Consider the following 25,095-nt stretch of genomic DNA (forward strand, 5'->3'; position numbering starts at 1 on the left):
AATGCAGCTATTCAAGAAAAAAAGAATAAGGAAGACAACATGACACCAGCAAAAGAATACAACACTTCATTACTAGAATGTGAAGATGAAGAAACTATAGAAATGCCAGAAATGCAATTTAAAAAATCAGTCATAGGATGACTTAGAAGTAATCAGAAGTAAATGCATGAACAAATGAAATCCATACGTGACATGAAAGAAAATTTCTCCCTAAATTCAGATCTTAAAGAGAAATCAAAATGAAATCTTGGAAATGAGGAATTAAATAGAATAAATTTAAAAAGAAGTGAAAAGCCTTAACAAAAGAAGTGGTGAAGCAAAAGAAAGAATATTCAACAAAGAAAAATCACAGGAAATTATACAGTCAGGCCAAAACAAGAAGAAGAAATCAGAAAACTAAAAAACACTGTTGGGAATCTACAGGATACAATCAAACAACTCAATATACAGAACCTAGGAGTTCCTGAAGGTGTGGAAAGAAAGAATTGAAAGTCCTTTTTAGTGAAAAAACACCAGAAAACTTTCCTAATTAGGAGGAAAAAAGGAACATCCAAGTACAGAAAGCACATAGAACTCCTAACAAACATGACCAGGAAAGAGCTTCACCATGCTACATTGTAGTCAGACTCTTCACAGTAAAACATAAAGAAAATATTCTAAAATGTGTACAAGAGAAATGCCAAATTACTTTCAGAGGATCTCCAATTAGACTCACAGAGGACTTCTCATCAGAAACCCTACAGGCTAGGAGAGAATGTCGAGATATATTTCAAGTCTTAAGAGAAAAAAAAAAAACTGTCAACCCAGAATATTATACCCCACAAAGCTCTCACTTGTGAATGAAGATGAAATAAAGACTTTCCATTACAAACATAAATTGATAAAATTGTCACCACCCATCCAGCCTTGCAAAAGATGCTGCACATAGAAACACAGAAACATGGTTATCACTACAAAAGAAAGTAAAGGCAGAAAATCTCCCACAAAAGTACAAAGCAAATTCAAAGCAATAAAATTGGAATATTTATGGGAAAATAGCAGGACGAAGTTATTACTTATCAATGGCTTTCATAAAGAAACCAACAAACAACAAATGCTGCCAAGGATGTGAGGGAAATGGTACCCTAATCCACCATTGGTGGGAATGTAAATGGGTAAAGCCACTATGGAAGACAGTTTGGAGCTATCTCAGCCATCTGAATATAGACATAACATATGACCCAACCCATTCCAATCCTGGGAATTTACCCAAGGGAAATGAAATCAGCATATGAAAGAGCTATATTTACCCCCATGTTTATTGTAGTTCAATTCGTAATAGCTAAGACATGGAATCAACCCACATGCCCAATAACTGAAGAGTGGATAAAGATATTATGGGATATATACACCATGGAATACTACACAGCCATAAAAAATGAAATCCAGTCACTTGCAAATATAAAAATGAATCTGCAAAACATCATACTTATAGAAAAAAGCTAATCCCAAAGGGACAAATACTGCATGTTCTCCCTGACCTGTGATAACTAATAGACCACCTAAAAGGCAATGTGTAGAAGTGAAACTGATACTCTGAGTAGCAATTACTTTGAACAGCCCTTGACTTGAGGAATACTTTTTTTTTCATACTATTTGTTGAACTCTTTAGTTAACATAGAGTTAATCATATGCATATAAAGTTAATTGAAAATATATCTTTTTTATAGAAATCTTTTATTTAATATAAACTTCATTAAGTATAACTGTTGGACCACAGCAGTTCTTTCCCCATACCCAACCCCCACCCCCAGACCATCCCACATCCTACTTTCTCCCATCCCACTCGTCATTAAGATTCATTTTTAGGCCAGCGCCGCGGCTCACTAGGCTAATCCTCCGCCTTGCGGCGCAGGCACACCGGGTTCTAATCCCGGTCGGGGCACCGGTCCTGTCCCAGATGCTCCTCTTCCAGGCCAGCTCTCTGCTGTGGCCAGGGAGTGCAGTGGAGGATGGCCCAAGTCCTTGGGCCCTGCACCCGCATGGGAGACCAGGAGAAGCACCTGGATCCTGGCTTTGGATCAGCACGGTGTGCCGGGCGCAGCGCGCCAACCGCGGCGGCCATTGGAGGGTGAACCAATGGCAAAGGAAGACCTTTATCTCTGTCTCTATCTCTCACTGTCCACTCTGCCTGTCCAAAAAAAAAAAATGAATCTTTTTTTTTTTTTTTTGGACAGGCAGAGTGGACAGTGAGAGAGAGAGAGACAGACAGAAAGGTCTTCCTTTTGCCGTTGGTTCACCCTCCAATGGCCGCCGCGGTTGGCGCGCTGCGCCCGGCACACCGTGCTGATCCAAAGCCAGGATCCAGGTGCTTCTCCTGGTCTCCCATGCGGGTGCAGGGCCCAAGGACTTGGGCCATCCTCCACTGCACTCCCAGGCCACAGCAGAGAGCTGGCCTGGAAGAGGGGCAACCGGGACAGAATCCGGCGCCCCGACTGGGACTAGAACCTGGTGTGCCAGCGCCACAGGCGGAGGATTAGCCTATTGAGCCATGGCGCTGGCCAAGATTCATTTTTAATTATTTTTATATACAGAAGATCAACTCTATACTAAGTAAAGATTTCAACAGTTTGCACCCACACAGACACACAAAGTATAAAGTACTGTTTGAAGACTAGTTTTACCATTAATTCTCATAGTATGACACATTAAGGACAGAGGTCCTACATGGGGAGCAAGTGCACAGTGACTCCTGTTGTTGATTTAACAACTTACACTCATATTTATGACAGCAGTGATCACCCGAGGCTCTTGTCATGAGCTGCCGAGGCTACGAAAGCCTCTTGAGTTCACAAACTCCAACAAAAAATAGATCTTAGTAAAAAAAAAAAAAAAAAAGCAAGAGTGGGAATAGGGAGAAGGAAGAGGGGTGGGAGTGTGTGTGGGAGGCTGGGCACAGTGAGAAGAATCACCATGTTCCTAAAGTTGTAATTATGACATGTATGAGGTTTGTAAGTATAAAGCTGTATAGTTCTGCATACATTCCTATGGGCTTACTTCTAAGGGTACAGGTTAAAAACTTGCCAAGGGACTCCAAATCCCCTCAAGCTGGGTGGTAAAAATACCATCTTAAGAGTTAAAGTGCTCATATGGATAGGGTTAAGTGTCTGGTAATAATAATAGATCAAATTAGAAAGGAGTGAATGCTCCAACATGGGAAGCAGTTCATAGAGGAGACTCATAGAATGACAATCGCTTTAAGTAGCACTCTGACCTCAGAATCAGCCCTTAAGGCATACTGGTCTGGCTGAAAAGCCTACAAGAGCATTTCCGGTATGGAAAGTCAAGACACTGTGACAAAAAAAAAGTCTTACATGAAAGATCTCTGTGGGTGAGACCCTAGTGGAAAGAAGTGGCCATCAAAGAAGGATATGCTTTTTTCTGAAAGGAGGAAAGAACTTCCAATTTGCTTATGGCCTTGTCTAAATACTGACAGAGTTTGTAAATTCAAAATGCTTCCATAGCCTAGGCAGCTTATGTCAAGAGTCTTGGTTGATCACTGATGTCATACATAAAAGTGTTAATTATTAAATTAACCAGAGAAGTCACCATGCACTATCTTCCCATGCAGGACCTCTGTCCTCAAAGAGTTGCATTATAATTATGTCTAAATGTTAGCAAAAGATGTGTCATTCTTCAGTGACTCTTTGAACTTAAGTTTCAAAAAAAAAAGAAGTGAAATTAACTTCAAGAAGCAATAACTTTGAACAGCCCTTGTCTCAACTGTTGAGAAACAGTTTTTTAGTTTTTTTTTTTTGTGTGTGTGTGTGCAAATTTTTGAACTCTTTACTTAATATAGAGTTGGTCTTCTGCGTATAAAGTTAATTGAAAATGGATCTTAGTGAGAATGAGACTGAGAATGGAAGAGAGAGGAGGAGGAGGGGTGGGAGTGTGGATGGGAGGGCAGGTATGGTGGAAAGAATCACTATATTCCTATAGTTTACTAATAAAATGCATGAAATCTGTATTCTTTAAATAAAAGGTTTCTTTGGGGAAAAAAAAAGTAAGACAACCACAATTCCACAGCAGTACAAACAAGGGCTAAAAATCACAATCATATCCCAAAATTACCATTTCATTCATATTCGTTTTTTGGTATTCTATATAACTACCATATATCAGAGAAAACATGGTATTTGTCTTTTTGAGACTGGCATATTTCACTAAGAATAACAGTTTCCAGACTTAGTCATTTTGTTGCAAAAGACAGGACTTCATTTTTTTATGACTCAGTCATATTGCATAGTATATATACACCACATTTTCTTTATCCAGTCATCAGCTGGTGGATATCTGGGATGATTCCATATCTTAGCTACTGTGAATTGAGCTGCAATAAACATTGGGATACAAATAGCTCTTTCATATGTTGATTCCATTTCATTTGGGTAAATTCCCAGGAGTGGGATGGCTTGGTCTTATTGTAGATCTACTTTCAGATTCCTGAGTAATCTCTATACTGTCCATAATGGTGTTACTAGTTTACATTCCCACCAACAACGGATAAGGATAGCTTTTTCTCCACATCCTTGCCAGCACTTATTATTTTTTTATTTTTGGATGATAGCCATTATAACTGGGGTGAGGTGAATCTTCATTGTGGTTTTTATTTGTATTTCCCTGGTGGCTAGTGATTCTGAACATTTTTTCATGTGTCTTTTGGCCCTTTGTATCTCATCCTTTGAAAATGGCCTGTTCATTCATGTCCTTTTCCCATTTATTAACTGGATTGTTTGTCTTGTTGTTGTTGTGTTTCTTGAGCTCTTTATATATACTGTATATTAATACTTTGTCTCTTGCATAGGTTGCAAGTATTTTCTTCCATTCTGTCAATTGCCTCTTTACTTTGTTGAGTGTTTCCTTTGCAGGGCAGAAACTTCTTAGCTTGATGTAATCCCATTTGTCTATTTTTGTATTTATTTCCTGTGCTTCTGAGGTCTTTTCCAAATCTTTGTTTATGTCAATATATTGCAGCGTTTTCCTCTGATATTTTCCCCTAGTAATTTGATGATATCAAGTCATAGATTTAGATCATTGATCCATTTTGTGTTGATTTTTGTATAAGATAAATGGTCTTGTTTCATACTTCTACATGCAGAGATCCAGTTTTCCCAGCACCAATTTCTGAAGAGATTGTCCTTTCTCGAGGGATTGATCTCAGATTGTTCGTCAAAGATCAGTTGGTTGTACATGTGTGGATTTATTTCTGGGGTTTCTATTCTGTACCATTAATCTACACGTCTATTTTTGTTCCAGTAGCAGGCGGTTTTGATTATAACTGACCTGTAATATGTCTTGATGTCTGATATTGTGCTGTCTCCAGATTTGTTTCTGTTGTTTACCATATATACAATTTTAAGAACATAATGATACTTCCTACCCTACACTGACTCTGTTCCATCCCTTCTCCTCCTCCCTTTCTTATTTTTCTTTTAATTTTTGTGACAACATATTCAACTTACTTTAGAATCACAATTTAACTGTTCACTAAAGGAATTCAGCAAGTAGTAAGTAGAAAGACCACTATTCCTCAGGAGTATAGACAAAGGCTATAAAAAATAATCAAATCTCAAGATGTCAGTTTCACTCATTTACATTACTTTTTTTAGTATTCTACATATTATTTACCACAAATCAAAGTAAAAATGATATTTGTCTTTTGGGTCTGCTTATTTCATGAAGCATAATGGTTTCCAGTTGCATCCTTTTTGTTGCAAAAGACAGGGCTTCATTCTTTCATTCTATCATGTATATATACCACATTTTCTTTATCCAGTCATTACTTGATAGACATCTGGTTTGATTCCATAACTTAGCTATTGTGAGTTGAGCTGCTATAAACGTGGGTACATATAACTCTTTCATATGTTGATTTTATTTCCTTTGGGTAAATCCGTAGGAGTGGGATGCCTGGGTCTTATTATAGATCTATTGTCAAATTCCTGAGGGCTCTCCATACTGTATTCTTGACAATTTGACTTTCAAAAATTGAAATCTCATATACACAAAAGTTAATCCAGTACTGTGTCTCTGATAGTGACATTAGCAGGGATGTAATGCAGCTGTCTCACACAGGCTGGCAAAGACCCATTTGTTAATGTGATAGGTATTCTGTGAACCAGAGTTACACATAACCATTATTAAAATTAGCAGCATCAGTTTGGTGTAGCAATTAAGTTACATCCCTTATTAGAGTTCAAGTCCTGGCTACTCTCCTGATTCTAGCTTATTGCTAATATGTACCTTGGAGAAAACAGAAGATCACTCAAGTGGTTAGGTCCCTGCTACCCATGTGGGAGACCTGAATTGAGTTCCAGGATCCTGGCTTTGGCATGCCTAGCCCCAGCTCTTCCAAACATTTGGGAAGTGAACCAGTGGATGAAAGATCTCTCTCTGTCTGTGTCTCTATCTGCTTTTCCAATAAAGACAATTAATAAAATTAAATTATATAAATTTACAATTAAATTATTTCTATTTAAATGAAAAAATTAATACTCAAAATTTTATTTAATTACTATGTTTTTACAGTCAATACACATTTCTTCCTACTTTCTCTTTCAGTGGCATCATGTGGATAATTTATATCATGAAAATAAGCAAAACTAAAAGACTGTGCTTGATTTACTATTTTGATTGACTTGGTTTTAAAACCAGATGAATATAATATTGCTAATGCAGCTTAACTTTAAATGTGTTAGGATGCAGCCATGCATCCTAAACAACACAAAATATGTTTTAATTCTTTCAGAATTTTTAAATTATTATCTAATTAAGAAAGGAAGTCACTTGTCATTGAATGAAGTTCTGACATACATAGTACTGAAGCTGAAGATTTCTGTTTAATGAATGTGATTTGTACAAGGATAAGAAGTAGTTCAATTATAGGTTATATAGCAGATATAATGAAAAAACATTTTACTGAGAAAAAGTTAATATATATTGGAATGAAACTCACCATATTCAAAAGTTAAGCAATACGATACAAGTAACTACAATTAAACCAAGATGAAAGGATAATAGCAGAATAAATTTAGCGTACTAACATGCATGTCCTGAGGTCTTGCATTGTTGCTAGACATAAACAGAGAATTCACCTGTATACATTTGCAATTTAAAAATCACAATAAAAGAGTATGTTAAAAGCCAATTTTTTCACCTGGTTCACAAAGGTTTATCGACAAAAACTATCTCTTGCTTACCATTGTACATCATTGGCACAAAAGATAAAGAGGCATTTACTGAGTAGCCTGAAACACAGGAGCCTGGAAATCCTTGATGCTTCAGCAAAGTTGTCCTTTTCTGGGTGTTGCTTCTTGCTCCTGTCAGCATGAATTCCATTGCTTCAAGATTCAACACTAACGTGGTCCCTACAGATTAAACTAGCCATTAAGATCTTTGTTAGATTTCTATTTGGTTCAATGAATTCTTCCCAGGGCATTCCAAAACATCCCCTTCACTATAGATAGTCCTGTTGTCTAATTATCCTTAAATAGTTCCATTGCTTAAGAAAATCTCTGAAACCTACAAATTTATCCCTTTCCTCTAGCCCAATAAAATTTGACCAATCAATTCCCAATGGAAATCCCAGTTGCTCTAGTCTCTAATCATATAATCATTGATTGAAATATTTATCAAATTTCCATGAAAAAAATCTAAATATTTTCCTGGTCATTTCTTAAACAGAATTATTTGAGATTGGAGGCCTGTCAGCAAAACAAACTCCTCAATTAATGACCAAAATGAAATAGCTACCTTATATAAATAGAAAGGAAATCTGAGAACCAATCAACAATGCCAACTTTTGAATGACATTCAAATAAAAAGACAACATTCTAAATCCTGACATACTTTGTTACATGATCATCACAGTAAAGGCACTATGGAATTATATAAAATATACTTTAATTCAGGCATTTTAAGGGCATACATCTGAAAAAATTCCTCCATTCTATTGAGAAAAGAACTATATCAAGAAACATGGTTAGACTTCTGTTTCCAGGAAGACGAGTAGATATACTTTCCCTAGTCCACCCACCAGGTGCACTTAAAGTCCTGGATACATTGGTGAGTTATCTAGGTTTTCTTTCAACCTCATGTATTTCAGACTTGGAGCTAAAGAATCAGCCACCAAAATTCAAACAAGTGCAGATAAAGAGCAACTCCAATAAAAACCTGATTCCACTAGCCAAAAGATCAAGAAAAGGAAGCCCTAAAATTATGAAAACATTTAGGCAACAACCATTCTTCACTAGTCAAATACAAACACACACACACACTAATACACACAGAGTCACCATATCCTGCCCATATCAGAAAAGGCCAATTGAAATCCATACTACCACACTTATGAGGCTATAATGAGGCATTCAACACTCCTGCTGAAGTGATATCAGAAAAAGCCAAGTAGACGTTAAAGCCTACTAGATGATCTGAAAAAGATAGAAATTATCTAATCTTAACAACAAAGAGAAAATAGAATTTATTTTTTAAATTTTTATTTAATAAATATAAGTTTCAAAAGTACAACTTTTGGATTATAGTGGTTTTCCCCCCATAACTTCCCTTCCACCATCCTCCCAACCATCCCATCTCCCACCCCCTCTCCCATCCCATTCTTCATTAAGATTCATTTTTAAATAGCTTTATATACAGAAAATCAACTTAATATATACTAAGTAAGAATTTCAATAGTTTGCACCCACACAGACAAAGTAGAAAGCACTGTTTAAATACTAGTTTTACCATTAATTCGCATAGCACAACACATTAAGGACAGCAGTCCTACATGGGGAGTAAGTGTACAGTGACTCCCGTCGTTGATTTACCAATTGACATTCTTATCTATAACATCAGTAATCACCCGAGGCTCTTGTCATGAGCTGCCAAGGCTATGGAAGCCTCTTGAGTTCGCAAACTCCAACATTATTTAGACAAGGACATAATCAAAGTGGAAGTTATTCTCCTCCCTTCAGAGAAAGCTATCTCCTTCTTTGATGGCCCATTCTTTCCACTGGGATCTCACTCACAGAGATCTTTCATTTAGGTCATTTTATACCACAGTGTCTTGGCTTTCCATGCCTGAGAAATTCTCATGGGCCTTTTAGCCAGATCTCAATGCCTTAAGGGCTGATTCTGAGGCCAGAGTGCTGTTTAGGGAATCTACTATTTTATGAGTCTGCTGTGTATCCTGTTTCCCACGTTGGGCCATTCTTTCCCTTTTTAATTCTGTCAGTTAATTTCGGTCTTGTTTATGTGATCCCTTTGACACTTACTCCTATCTTTATGATCAATTATGAACTTAAACTGATCACTTTAACTAGTAAGATGGCATTGGTACATGCCACCTTAATGGGATTTCGAATCCCCTGGCACGTTTCTAGCTCTACCATTAGGGGTAAGTCTGACTGAGCATGTGCCAAACTTTACATCTTCTCCCTCTCTTATTCCCATTCTTATTTTTAACAGGAAGCAATTTTCAGATAAAGAGAAATTAGAATTTAAAAAATAAGAAGAAACTTTAGAACCTGTGAGACTAAAAAATCCAACATATAAGTCATTGGAGTACTAGACAAAGAAGAAAGAGGGTTGGACTGAAAAAACTATTCTAAAATAATGGCTGGAAACATCTCTAATTTGGTAAGTGACATCAATGTGTGGATTCATGAAGCTTAGTGCAGGTCAAATAAAATAGAACCAAAGGGGACGACGTCGTGGCTCACTTGGTTCATCCACCCCCTGCAGTGCCGGCATCCCATATGGGCACTGGGTTCTAGTCCCGATTGCTCCTCTTCCAGTCCAGCTCTCTGCTGTGGTCCGGGAAGGCAGTAGAGGATGGCCCAACTGCTTGGGGCCCTGCACCCGCATGGGAAACCAGGAAGAGGCATCTGGCTCCTGGCTTTGGATCGGTGCAGTGCTGGCCGTGGCGGCCATTTGAGGACTGAACCAATAGAAGGAAGACTTTTCTCTCTGTCTCTCTCTCTCTCACTGTCTATAACTCTCCCTGTCAAATAAATTTTTAAAAATAGAACCCAAATCCACATGAAGATACATCATAATTTAACTTCCAAGTACTGAGGACAAAGGAGAAAAAATCTTGAACATAGCCAGAGAAAATCATTTTTAAGACAATACATTTTTCTTTTTTTTAACTTTTATTTAGTAAATATAAATTTCCAAAGTACAGTTTATGGATTACAATGGCTTCCCCCCCCATAACTTTCCTCCCACTCGCACCCCTGCCATCTCCTGCTCCCTCTCCCATTCCATTCACATCAAGATTCATTTTTTTTTTTGACAGGCAGAGTGGACAGTGAGAGAGAGAGACAGAGAGAAAGGTCTTCCTTTTGTCGTTGGTTCACCCTCCAATGGCCGCCGCGGCCAGCGCGCTGCAGCCTGCACACTATGCTGATTCGAAGGCAGGAGCCAGGTGCTTATCCTGGTCTCCCATGGGGTGCAGGGCCCAAGCACTTGAGCCATCCTCCACTGCACTCCCTGGCCACAGCAGAGAGCTGGCCTGGAAGAGGGGCAGCCGGGACAGAACCGATGCCCCAACCGGGACTAGAACCTGGTGTGCCGGCGCCACAAGGCGGAGGATTAGCCTAGTGAGCCGTGGCACTGGCCGTCAAGATTCATTTTCAATTATCTTTATATACAGAAGATCGATTTAGTATATATTAAGTAAAGATTTCATCAGTTTGCACCCACACAGAACATAAAGTGTAAAATACTGTTTGAGTACTAGTTAAAGCATTAATTCACATTGGACAACACATTAAGGACAGAGATCCTACATGAGGAGTAAGTACACAGTGACTCCTGTTGTTGACTTAACAATTTGACACTCTTGTTTATGGCGTCAGTAATCTCCCTAGGCTCTAGCCATGATAATAGATTTTTCATCAGAAAACCAGGGAAACTAGAAGAAAGTGGTACAACATTATATTAAGAGTTGGAAGAACTGTTTACCATAATTAATACCTAGTGAAAACATTTTTCAAAAATGAAGGAGAACTCATGACATGCTCAGATGAAGTAAAATTAAGAGAAATTGTTGCCAGCAGACATACCTTAAAGAATTGATAAATAAATAACTTCTCTAAACAGAAAACAAACAATTAAAGAATTTTGGATCTTCAGGGAAAAAGAAAAAAGCAAGGTAAGCAAAAATATAGGTATATTGACCAGGCTTTTTTTTTCCTTTGACTTTTCTATATTATATTTGACTGTTGAAAAATTGAAACATGTTTTATGTACAACATAATCTAAATGTTTCTAAAGGAAATTCTTAACACAATTAAATTATAAATGCAGTGGAAATAAAGTATATAAATAGGTAAACTGTCTATAAAATTCACTTTAATGGTAAATTATGGTACTACTAGACTGTGACATGCTATGTGTATATAATGTAATACCTAAAGCAACCATTTAAAAAGTTATTAAAAAAGAGATATACCTGAAAAATCTATAGATAAACTGGAACTCTAATAAACATACTAGTAATCTGCAGAAAGGCTGGGAAAAGATAGCAGAGAAACAAAAGTAAAAATGAACAAACAGCAAAGAATAAAATGACAAATTTTAGCCCTACTATATGAATAATAGCATCAAATACAAATGGTCTAAATATAGCAATTGAAATTGAAAAAAAATAATCAAAATGTGGGCACTCAGGCCACCATCTGCAAAACAAGGAGAGAGGTCTTTGGAGAACAAAATCTGCCAATACCTTCATCTTGGGCTTCCAGTCTCCAAAACTGAAAGAAAATAAATTTCTGTTTTTTAAGCTACTCAGTCTATGATATTTTGTTATAGCAACCCAAGCATCCCTACCCGATGAATGTACCATCAAGCAACATAATATGACATTAATAAAATAATACAGCCAACAGTAGTATATGCAATTACTTTAAGCACCTGTGGAACATACAAAAACATACACCATATACTGGGCCAAAAAACAAACCTCAACAAGTTTAAAAGAGTTACAATCAGTGTATCATCTGATTACAGTAGAATCAAGGTAGATATCAATAACAAAAGAAGAAAAAAATCTCCAAATGCTTTTAAACTAAATACTTCCAAATAATTGATAGGTCAAAAGAAAGTCTCAAAGCAACTTTTTAAAAATACAATGCATTAGGGGCAGACACTCTGGCATAGTAGGTTAAGCCTCCACCTGTACTCCTGTATCCCATGTGAGTCCTGGCTGCTCCACTTCCAATCCAGCTCCCTGTTAACAGCCTAGGAAATATGTGTAGAAGATAGCCCAAGTCCTTGGGCACTTGTATCCATGTGGGAGTCCCAGAGGAAGTTCAGGGCTCCTGGCTTTGGATCAGCCCAGCTTTGGCCTTTGCAGCCATTTGGGGAGTAAACCAGCAAATACTCTCCTCTCGCTCGCTCTCTCTCTCTCTCTCTCTCACTGTTCCTCTCAAATAGATGAATAAATCTTTAAAAAAAATACAATGCATCAAATTAAAATGAAAACACAGCATGTCAAAGTGTGTTGGGCACATCTAAAACAGTGCTGAAAATGAAATTTATAGCACAACATGCATACAATAAAAAAGAGAGAAAGTCACAAATAAATCACCTTAGCTGTAAGTTCAAGAACTTAGAAAAAAAAAAAAAGGCAATCACACTCCTGGGGATTTACCCAAGGGAAATGAATCAGTAAACAAAAGAGCTATCTGCACCTCCATGTTTATTACATCTCAATTCACAATAGCTAAGACATGGAATCAACCTAAATGCCCATCAACCAAATACTGGATAAAGAAATTATGGAATATGTATACTGTGGAGTACTACACAGCAGTTAAAAATAAAATCTGGTCATTTGCAACAAAATGGATCAATCTGAAAACATTACACTTAGTGAAATAAGCCAGTCCCAAAGGGACAAATACTATATGTTCTCCCTGATCTGTAAGAATTAATAGCACACCCAATATGAAAGCTGTAGAAGTGAAATTGACACTTTAGAAACAGTGACTTGAATAGCCCTCATCTTGACTGTAGAGGAATAGCTTTTCATTTTTATTTTTTTTCTTTTTCTTTTCTCTTCTTCATACTACATGTTGAACTCTTTACTTAACATAGAGTTAATTATATGTATATAAAGTCAATTGAAAATGGGTCCCAGTAAAAAATTAAAGGGGGAATAAGAGAGGGAAGAGGAAGTTTGTAACTATAAAGCTGTACAATTCTGCATACAGCCCTACGGACTTACTTCTAAGGGTACCCTTTAAAACTTGTCATGGGACTCCAAATCCCATTAAAATTGGTGGTAAAAACTCCATCTTAATTGTCAAAGGGATCATATTAAATGTTAAGGTGAACATATAGAAAGGATTAAGCATTAAAGAGATCATATAAATAGCATCAAGTGCCTGGTAATAATAGACAGAATTAAAAAGGAAGGAATGTCCAACATGGGAAATAGTCCACATAGTGGACTCATAGAACAACAATCACTTTAAGTAACACTCTGACTTCAGAAACTGCCCTTAAGGCATTTGGATCTGGCTGAAAAGCCCATGGGCTGAAATGCATGGAAAGCCAAGATACTGTGGCAAAAAATATCCTACATGAAAGATCTCTGTGAGTGAGACACCAGTGGAAAGAACAGGCCATCAAAGAAGGATATACTTTTCTCTGAAGGGAGGAGAGAATTTTCCACTTTGCTTATGGCCTTGTCCAAATACTGATAGAGTTTGTGGTCACAAAAGGCTTCCATAACCTTGGCAGCTCATGGCAAGAGCCTTGAGTAATCACTGATGCCATAAATAAGAGTGTTAATTATTAAATTAACAACAGAAGTCACTGTGCACTTTCTCCCCATGTAGGACCTCTGTCCTTAATGAGTTGTACTATGAACATTAACTGCAAAACTTGTTCTCAAATAGTACTTTATATGTTGCGTGTGGGGGATGCAAACTGTTGAAATCTTTACTTAGTACAGAGTTGGTCTTCTGTATATAAAGTTAAACTAAAAATGAACTTTAATTAAGAATGGAATGGGAGAGGAAGTAGGAGGTGGGACGGGAGTAGGGGTGGGGAGGTGGTTATGGGGAGAAGAACCACTATATTCCTAAAGTTGTACCTATGAAATTTGCATTCATTTAAAAAACTCTAAAAATTTTTAAATAAATAAAAAGAAAAATGAGGCAAAATAAATTGAAAGCAAGAAGAAGAGAAGAAAAACAGGAGCAGAAATAAATGAAATTTTTAAAATGAATTAGAGAAAAATCAGTGAAACAAAGGGCTGGTTCTCAAAGATATAAACAAAATTGGCAAATCTGAGACTGAAAAACAAATAGGAGAGAAAACACAAATTATCAAACGCAGGAATAAAACAGTAGCTATCACTACATACCCTACATGCACCAAAAGAATAATAAGGGGAAACTATGAATAAGTCTTCATATTAGAATTCCATATCCTAGACAAAATGGATCAATCCCTCAAAAAACATAAACTACCACAATTCATCCATATGAAATTGATAATATCAATAGCTTCAAACTATCAAGGTGATTAAATGTCTAATACATAAATTCCCACAAGTGAAATCTGAAGGGTTAGATTATCTCACTGGAGAACTCTACCAAATGTTTAAGGAAGGATTAATATCAATCCAAACAATCCCTTCTAAAGGAGGAAGGAAGACTCTTCAATTGATTTCACAAAACTATTATTACCCTAATATTAATACAAAACAAAAGCAATACAGAAAAAAGAGAGAGACTAATGATCAAATACATTTACAGAACCACTAGTTCTTCACTAAATGTCTCCAGTATTTACTAAAGAATTTAAATCAATTCTAGTACTTTTCAGAGATTCAGATAGGCATGATAAATTCAACAAAGATGTAACTGTTTACATTTAAGTAATATTAGAGAATCAAAGTAATAAAGTAGAAATAATATAACTTTGTATCAAGACGATACAGTGGAAAATTTTCCTTTACACCAGTGGTTCTCAAATATTAGCAAATATTTCAAGCACCTGGAACATTTACTAAAGCACAAATTTCTGACCTCACCCAGAGAGTTTACTATTTGTTGTGTCTGGAATGGAGGAATCTGAGAATTCACATGTCTAAGAAGTTACTAGGTGATGCTAATACTGCTAGACGAGGAGCTACATTTTGAGAGCCACTGCTTTACTACTTAGTAGCTGTGTGACCACAAGTATACCACTTAGTCTCTCTGAGTTTCCATGTCCTCATTTGTGAAATAGAGATGGCAATAATATCTACCAACAATATCAATCCAACGATATTTTAAAAGTAGGCTACAAAAAAAAAATAAGGAGCAGGTATTTGGCATAGCAATTAAGACAGCTTGGGATACCTACATCCCATATCAGAATGGTAAATATGCTCCAGATTCTGATAATACACACCCTGGAAGGCAGCAGGTGATAATTCAAATAGTTTGGTTCCTTCAACCCATGTAGGAGACCCAGATTGAGAACTGCTCCAAGCTTCAGCCTGGCTCAACCCCAGCCATTATAGGCATTTGGGGAGTGAGTCAGCAGATGGGAAGATGGGAGATTCTCTCTCTCTCTCCCTCTCCCTCTCTCCCTCTCTCTCTCACCTCTCTCTCTTCTATTTCTCTATATCTCTCTCTTCAATGCTCTCCCTCTTCCCTCCCTGTCTTCTGCTTTTTAAAAAATAAGTGAATTTTTAGAAGTTTTTGAAAAAATAAAACCAAAATAAGAAAATGCATGTGTAAGTTAGCATAATATAAATTCATTCCTTCATTCAAAACAATTTTTATAATATATTATGAGATGGCACTGTGTTGCAAGTTGAGAATAAATTAATCATTGCTTAGAGTCTGGTATAGAAGACAAATAGGTGATTAATTATTAGTGTAAATAAACATTATTTGTCATTAATGAAAATATTTGAGCAAAGTTTTAAAATTTTCAAAGAGCGTGGCTGGCATTGTGGTGTAGCAGGTAAAGTCACCACCAGCAATGCTGGCATATCATATGGGCACTGGTTCAAGACCCAGCTGCTCTACTTCCAATCTAGCTCCCTGCTATTGCATCTTGGAAAGCAGCAGAGGATGGACAGGCTTGGGCCCTGAAATTACGTGGGAGATCTTGGAGAAGCTTCTGACTCCTGGCTTAGGCCTGGCCCAGCCCCAACCATTGTCACCATATGGGGAGTGAACCAGCAGATGACACAGCAGATGGCAGATTCTCTCTCTCTCTCTCTTCCTCTCTCTGTGTAACTCTCTCAAATAAATAAATATTTTAAAAAAAATAAAGAAAAAAATTTTTGAAAGAGGAAGCAACATAATAAAAATACATGACAGGGGCCGGCACCGTGGCTCAACAGGCTAATCCTCCGCCTTGCGGCGCCGGCACACCGGGTTCTAGTCCCGGTCGGGGCGCCGGATTCTGTCCCGGTTGCCCCTCTTCCAGGCCAGCTCTCTGCTGTGGCCTGGGAGTGCAGTGGAGGATGGCCCAAGTGCTTGGGCCCTGCACCCCATGGGAGACCAGGAGAAGCACCTGGCTCCTGCCTTCGGATAAGTGCGGTGTGCCAGCCACAGTGCGCCGGCCACAGCACACCGGCCACGGCGGCCATTGGAGGATGAACCAACGGCAAAAGGAAGACCTTTCTCTCTGTCTCTCTCTCTCTCTCACTGTCCACTCTGCCTGTCAAAAATAAAAAAAATTTTTTTTTAAAATACATGACAGGAAAAAAAAAATCTTTACTTAGTATATACTGAATCGATCTTCTGTATATAAAGATAATTGAAAATGAAAAATAAAAAAAACTTGGTGTTAAATTGGAAATTACATAGGAAATTAATCAATTTTTTTAAAAAAATATCATGTAGGATCTCTGTCATCAATATGCTGTACACTGTGATTTAATGCTATAACTAGTACTCCAACAGTATTTTTTCACTTTGTGTTGCTATGTGAGGGCAAACTGTTGCAATCTTTATATATTCTCAACTGATTTTCTGTATATAAAGAGAATTGAAAATGAATCTTGATGTGAATGGAAGGGGAGAGAGAGCGGGAAAGGAGAGGGTTGAGGGTGGGAGGGAAGTTATGGGGGGGCAGGGAAGCCATTGTAATCATAAGCTGTACTTTGGAAATTTATATTCATTAAATAAAAGATTAAAAAAATACATGACAGGAAAAAAAATAAACCAAGTAAACGCCAAACAGTGAGGCCATAGAAAGGTTAAATGCATTACCTTTACTTGACACTACTGGATTTCTTCTAAAGAAAAACTAGTTGAAGACATCATCTTAAGCCCTCCCAATTTACTATCAAGCAAATCAACTAGGTTCTGTGGTATTTGAAGTATAGAAAGCCCAGCAATTAAATACAATATGAAAGGGCAATTGAAGAGGGGAATATATTCAATGTTCATTCTAAGCACCTTTAGGAAATAGTCCTAATCATTCATTTCTACCTTTCAGCAACACTTTTTGCTTTGCAAATTATAACTCAGAGCCACAGCATCCTGTCTTTTATTAAATCTGACTGAAAATAAAATAGATGTTTTCCTTAATCAAGCTCACACGGCAACTTAAACAACCTTTGGGCCAAATTGTATTCTGCTTGGGAAGCAAATTCTTCAGAAGGTTCTCTAGGAGGATTTTATCTTTGGGTGAGAATTTCAAAGGCTTCCAAGTGGTCAGTGAGTAGGGATTCCGTCTGTCTTCCAGGAAATGGCCAGCAGGCTAGAGTTGTTCAATACTCCCCATTTGCTTTTGGTGACAAATGGGTGGTTTGGTCACAAACTTGAAAATCCAGCCAAACCAAGGTAGGGTTGGATCTAACTCTGCTTTGGATTCTTTTAAAACTAAAAACTGTACTTTTTTCTGTTTAACACTTTTAAAAGGGCAAAACACATGATTTTCATAAAGAAGTTGCCATAAGCTCTGTATGAAAGAAGGAGCTTTGGTTTCCATAATTCATTCTCCAGGAAGAGACAAAAAATCTAATTTGAAAATGAAATTTACCCTTGCTGCTCCTGGGTCTCATTCACAGCAGAGAGTAAATCTAAGATATAGGTTACACAGGTGAATAGGTTATGGGACAGCAAGCAATCAACCATATTTAAGTTAATATCTTGAATCCACCATGGGACAATCTATCCTTCAAAACTATCTTCAACTTATCCAGTGAACCAGCATCTCTTTCTACTTTACTCTTATTTATGTTTGTCGTGCTCACTCCCCTTTTTTCTCCCTACCTGGTTCTAGGAAGAGAATTATATATATAGCCCTCCTTGTCCATTTCTGGTACTGCATCCACGGATTTAACTAACTATAGATCAAAAATATTCTCAAAAATTTCCAGAAAATCTTTCCCATTTTTCTTATCATTCCCCAAAGAGTATCACTATTTACACAGCATTTATATTACATTATAAGTAATCTAGAAATGATTTAAAGTATATGGGAGGTTGTATGTGGGTTATACACAAATACAATGATATTTTATACAAGAGATTTGAGCATCTGTGGATTTTGGTATCCACAAGGACACTAATCCTAAGAAGACGCTATGAGACCCACTTCACTCAGCCCTCCATATATTTTCACGACTAGAATCATCACTGTTTTTCAGATCTCATATTTGTATCATTCCTTCATTTGTGTTAAAAACTGTTTTCGGAATGCAGATCCCAAAGTATGCTCCCATGCATAGGGGTGAGAAAAGGTGGAGACTGATCTAAAAGAATAGCTGTGGAGATGAGAAAAAGGCTCACAGATTGGACTTCCTGAGGAACTGCACTCTGACTCAGAGATAATATGAAGGAAGTTTTTTTTAAAGATTTTATTTATTTATTTGACAGGTAGGGTTACAGACAGTGAGAGAGAGACAGAGACAAAGGCCTTCCTTCTTTTGGTTCACTCTCCAAATGGCCGCAACGACCAGAGCTGTGCCATTCCGAAGCCAGGAGCCAGCTGCTTCTTCCTGGTCTCCCATGCGGGTGCAGGGGCCCAAGCACTTGGGGCATCTTCTACTGCTATCCCAGGCCACAGCAGAGAACTGGACTGGAAGAGGAGCAACTGGGACTAGAATCCAGTGCCCATATGGGATGCCAGTGCCACAGGTGGAGGATTAACTTAGTGGGCCATGGCGCCAGCCCCATGAAGGAAGTTTATTGGTTAGAATATTCAGGATTGGCCAGCGCTGCGGCTCACTTGGCTAACCCTCCGCCTGCGGTGCCGGCACCCTGGGTTCTAGTCCTGGTTGGGGTTCTAGCGTGCCAGTCATAGCGGCCATTTGGGGGCTGAACCAACGGAAGCAAGACCTTTCTCTCTGTCTCTCTCTCTCACTGTCTAACTCTGCCTGTCAAAAAATAAAAAAAAAAGAATACTCAGGATCAATAATTGTTTGGGAGTGAAGGGAGAAATATTGAGCAGAGGGAAAAGTTGGGCAATCACAACAAAAGCCTCAACCAATTCTGTGCAGACCTCTAAAGGAGGAGTGGCCTTTTACAGTCACCCCAGTTTGAGATAAAAGAGGCACACTTTCTATCCTCACATTGCATTTACTGGGTGCCCCCTGGAACAGGTGCAATATCGGTGGAGGTGAGTGCTCTTCAGTGGGGATAGTCACCAGAAGGAAACTTACCACCAACACTCATGGCAGCTGGAGGAACAAGTTAAATTTTGAAAAGGAAAATCTGGAAAATATACTACAGCAACTACTTAAAAGACTAACCACCATCCTGCCATTTTCATAATTTTTCCTTGATGTACCAGTTACTGTTACCTTGGTGTACCATTACTGTTCCCGGGCCAGAGCCACAAGAGGAAGAAGATGATACAGAAACCCAGAAAGCACATACCATGTAAAGGAATGCCATGTTGAAAGGAGCAGAGTCCTTCAGTTAAGGTCATATCCACCTGAGGTCCTCAAAAAAAGGGATCCAGGGAATTGAATATACCTGGCTTACTCTCGTTTTTTTTTAAAGCTTTTATTTAATGAATATAAATTTCCAAAGTACAACTTATGGATTACAATGGCTACCCCCCCATAACTTACCTCCCACCAGCAACCCTCCCCTTTCCCGCTCTCTCTCCCCTTCCATTCACATCAAGATTCATTTTCAATTCTCTTTATATACAGAAAATCAGTTGAGTATATATAAAGTAAAGATTTCAACAGTTTGCCCTCACATAGCAACACAAAATGAAAAATACTGTTGGAGTACTAGTTATAGCATTAAATCAAAATGTACAGCACATTAATGACAGAGATCCTACATGATTTTTTTTTAAAAAATTGATTAATTTTCTATGTAATTTCCAATTTAACACCAAGTTTTTGTTTTTTTTTTTTCATTTTCAATTGTCTTTATATACAGGAGATCAATTCAGTATATACTAAGTAAAGATTTCATCAGTTTGCACCCACACAGAAACACAAAGTGTAAAAATACTGTTTCAGTACTAGTTATAGCATTACTTCACATTGTATAACTCATTAAGGACAGATCCCACATGGGACATAAGTAGACAGTGACTCTTGATGTTGATTTAACAATTTAACACTCTTGTTTATGGCGTCAGAAATCCCCCTAGGCTCTAGTCATGAGTTGCCAAGGCTATGGAAGCCTTTAGGGTTCACCGACTTTGATCTTATTCAGACGGGGTCATAGTCAAAGTGGAAGTTCTCTCCTCCCTTCAGAGAAAGGTACCTCCTTCTTTGATGGCCCCATTCTTTCCACTGGGATCTCACTCACAGAGATCTTTCAGTTAGGTCTTCTTTTTTTTTTTTTTTTTTTTCCAGAGTGTCTTGGCTTTCAATGCCTAAAATACTCTCATGGGCACTTCAGCTGGATTCAAATGCCTTAAGGGCTGATTCTGAGGCCAGAGTGCTATTTATAGGACATCTGCCATTCTATGAGTCTGCTGTGTCTCCCACTTCCCATGTTGGATCGTTCTCTCTCTTTTTTATTCTATCAGTTAGTATTAGCAGACATTAGTCTTGTTTGTGCAATCCCTTTGACCTTAGACCTATTAGTGTGATCAATTGTGAACTGAAATTGATCACATGGACTAGTGAGATGGCATTGGTACATGCCACCTTGATGGGATTGTATTGAAATCCCCTGGCACGTTTCTAACTCCATCATTTGGGGCAAGTCCGATTGAGCATGTCCCCAATTGTACATCTCCTCCCTCTCTTTTTCTCATTCTTATATTTAACCGGGATCACTTTTCAGTTAAAATTTAAACACCTAAGAATAATTGTGTGTTAATTACAGAGTTCAACCACTAGTACTAGAACAAAAAAAATACTAAAATGGATAAAGTATTACATTGTACAACAACAGTCAGCATAAGAGCTGATAAAGTTACTGTTTCTCATAGTGTCCATTTCACTTCCACAGGTTTCCCCTTTGGTGCTCAGTTAGTTGTCCCCGATCAGGGAAAACAAATGATATTTGTCTCTTTGGGACTGACTTAATAAACTCAGCATGATGTTTTCCAGATTCCTCCATCTTGTTGCAAATGATCAGGTTTCATTGTTTTTGACTGCTGTATAGTATTCTATAGAGTACATGTCCCATAATTTCTTTATCCAGTCTACTGTTGATGGGCATTTGGGTTGGTTCCAGGTCTTAGCTATTGTGAATTGAGCTGCAATAAACATTAATGTGCAGACGGCTTTTTTGTTTGCCAATTTAATTTCCTTTGGGTAAATTCCAAGGAGTGGGATGGCTGAGTTGAATGGTAAGGTTATATTAAGGTTTCTGAGGAATCTCCAGACCAATTTCCATAGTGGCTTTACCAGTTTGCGTTCCCACCAACAGTGGGTTAGTGTCCCTTTTTCCCCACATCCTCTCCACAGGCTTACTTTCTTGACATGGCCCCAGTTGACCCTACCCACAAGCAAGATAACCTATTACTGTAGTCCATATAGGTCAGCCTCCTGACTGACTCTACAGAGAGAAACAAAGTCTGAACTCTACAGACACAAAAGTCATAAATACTTGGAAATTAAACAACATGCTACTGAATGATCAATGAGTCACTGATTAAATTAAAATGGAAATCAAAAAACTTTCTTGAAATAAATGAAAATGAAAAATTAACATATCTAAATCAACAATGGGAGTCACTGTGCACCTGCTCCCCATGTAAGAACCTCTGCCCTTAATTTTTGTACTATAATAATTAATGGTAATATTACTACTCAAACAGTATTCTATACTTTGTGTGTCTTTGTGGGTGCAGTCTGTTGAAATATTTATTTAGTATATACTAAGTTGAACTTCTGTATATAAAGATAATTGAAAATGAATCATGATGAAGAATGGGATGGGAGAGGGAGTGGGAGATGGGATGGTTGCAGGTGGGAGGAGGTTATGGGGGGAAAAGCTGCTATAATTCAAAAGTTGTACTTTGGAAGTTTATATTTATTAAATAAAAGTTGAAAAGAAAAAAATTAACATATCAAAACCTGTGGGATACAGCAAAAACAGGATCAAAAAGAAGTTTATAGAATTAAGTGTTTACATTAAAAAAAAGAGAGATAGGGGAGAGCAGCAAGATGGTGGAATAGGCAGGGAGCACACGATTAGTCCAGGGGACAGACAGGTTAATATAAGTGGAGATACTGCAGGGTCAAGGAAGAGTAGGGGATGAAACAGCAGAGGAAACTCTTCCGGAACTAGTGATTCACAGTGTACCTGCGTGGAGAGCGTGGGAGCCCAAGTTCGGGACACCAGCAGCAGAATCAACACACCAACGCTGGAACGCGAGGTGAGCCGAACCTCAATAGCCCGAGACACCAGCGGGCAAGCGGAAAGAGGAGGCTAGAGGGAACGAGGCATGAAACTCCATGGGGGAAAATTCACCAGGCTAAGTAGAAGAGAGAGAGGAAAAAAAAAAAAGTGACCGATACGGACACAAGTTTCTCTCTCTCCGCTCACCTCTCAAAGGCGAGCAAGACAGAGCAGGCGCCATTTTGGACATACGTCATAAGCAGGGCGGCCTCAGGTCTGCACCAGCCCTGAGCCTAGCAGAAAAACCTGACTCTGGGGGGAGGGGTGAAATAACTGGAGATTAGCATCTAACTTGGCAACCCAGTGGGAGACTGCAGGAGAATTGGAGTCCACACTGAGGGCAGCAGAGATTCCCTGTGTGGTCCTTGGGAAAGAGCTTCCAATCTCTGGCTCCTGTGGGTGTATCATTCACCTGCTAACTACCTCCAATTACGTTCAGCTGTGCGGAATTACTTCCCTTTTGAATCAAAAAAAGAAAGAAAGAGAGATTTACCACACCTAACCTGGGAGTGTCATCTTTGACACACCCTCAACCCTGAGGAACCAAACACAGCTCTCAGTCCACACTCATCTCAAGCCTCTAAAGCTCCATCAAAAGCAGACAGTCCACTTAATATAGAGCCATAGTGTAACAAGAAAAAACACCACAGTGAAGAAACCAAATATCTCCAACATGCCAAACAACAAACGCAAAAACCAAGCTAACAAGAACAAGGAAGACACTATGACGCCCCCAAATGAAAAAGACACCCCAATTCAAGATTATGAAGATGATGAGATCGAAGAAATGCAAGAAGCAGATCTCAAAAAATTGATAAGAACATTAAGAAGTTCTCAAAAACAAATTCTTGAACTACAGAAATCCTTAATGGACAAGATAGAAAATCTCTCTCGTGAAAATGAAATATTAAGGAGGAATCAAAATGAAATGAAACAACTAGTGGAACAAGAAACTGTGATAGTGACGAGAAATCATAATGAAATGAAGAATTCAATAGACCAAATGACAAACACATTAGAGAGCCTTAAAAACAGAATGGGCGAAGCAGAAGAGAGAATATCGGACTTAGAAGACAGAGAACAGGAAAGGAAACAGGCAAACCAAAGAAAAGAAGAAGAAATTAGAAATCTAAAAAATATTGTCGGGAATCTACAGGATACTATTAAAAAACCTAACATTCGGGTTCTAGGAGTTCCTGAAGGCATGGAGAGGGAGAAAGGATTAGAAGGCATTTTCAGTGAGATACTAGCAGAAAATTTCCCAGGTTTGGAGAAGGACAGAGGCATCTTAGTACAGGAAGCTTATAGAACCCCTAATAAACATGACCAAAAGAGATCCTCACCACGACACATCGTAATCAAACTCACCACAGTGAAACATAAAGAAAAGATCCTAAAATGTGCAAGAGAGAAACGTCAGATTGCTCTTAGAGGATCTCCAATTAGACTCACAGCAGACTTCTCATCAGAAACCCTACAAGCTAGAAGGGAATGGCGAGACATAGCCCAGGTACTAAGAGAGAAAAACTGCCAGCCCAGAATATTATATCCTGCAAAGCTCTCATTTGTGAATGAAGGTGAAATTAAGACTTTTCATAGCAAACAGAAACTGAAAGAATTTGTTGCCACTCATCCTGCCCTGCAAAAGATGCTTAAAGATGTGTTACACACAGAAACACAGAAACATGGTCACCAATATGAAAGAAGGTAAAGGAAGGAAACCTCACAGCAAAAGATCACAGGAAGCTCAATTTCTCTTTGACATAGAATTAAACTCTGATGCTCTGTTAAAGCAATGTGTTAAAGCAATCTATTATGTTCTCTTGATGTCTGTTAAATTCTAATTGTTCAAAAACAGCTGAATTTTTATTAAGAGCTATGGGTTATTTAAATATGTGCTTATTTTCAAAGATTTGAATAATCACCTTGTAACAATGATCAAATTTGGTCTATGTTATGTCATGATTTTAAGGAATCTTATTTCAACCAGATATTTTGGATTTTGAGCCTTCTTGGCATTCTTGACAGGCATTCAAAAAATCAAAGTTTCAAACAATCTGGGCTCTAAAATTTCCAGTAAATCCTGGACTTTGGTTTTTCCAGTTTGGGCCCAACTGAAAAAATCGAAGGACCTATGTCTCTCATCTTATAGAGACACCAACTAATCAGTCTATTTGGATTATATTAGAAGGACTGTCAAGATGTGATGTGGTACCAGACTTTAAGTTTCTATAATGGAAAATGCTATTAATACAAATGTTTG

The sequence above is a fragment of the Lepus europaeus genome, chromosome 14 (genome assembly GCF_033115175.1).
Source record: "Lepus europaeus isolate LE1 chromosome 14, mLepTim1.pri, whole genome shotgun sequence".
In the NCBI taxonomy this organism is placed as follows: domain Eukaryota; kingdom Metazoa; phylum Chordata; class Mammalia; order Lagomorpha; family Leporidae; genus Lepus; species Lepus europaeus.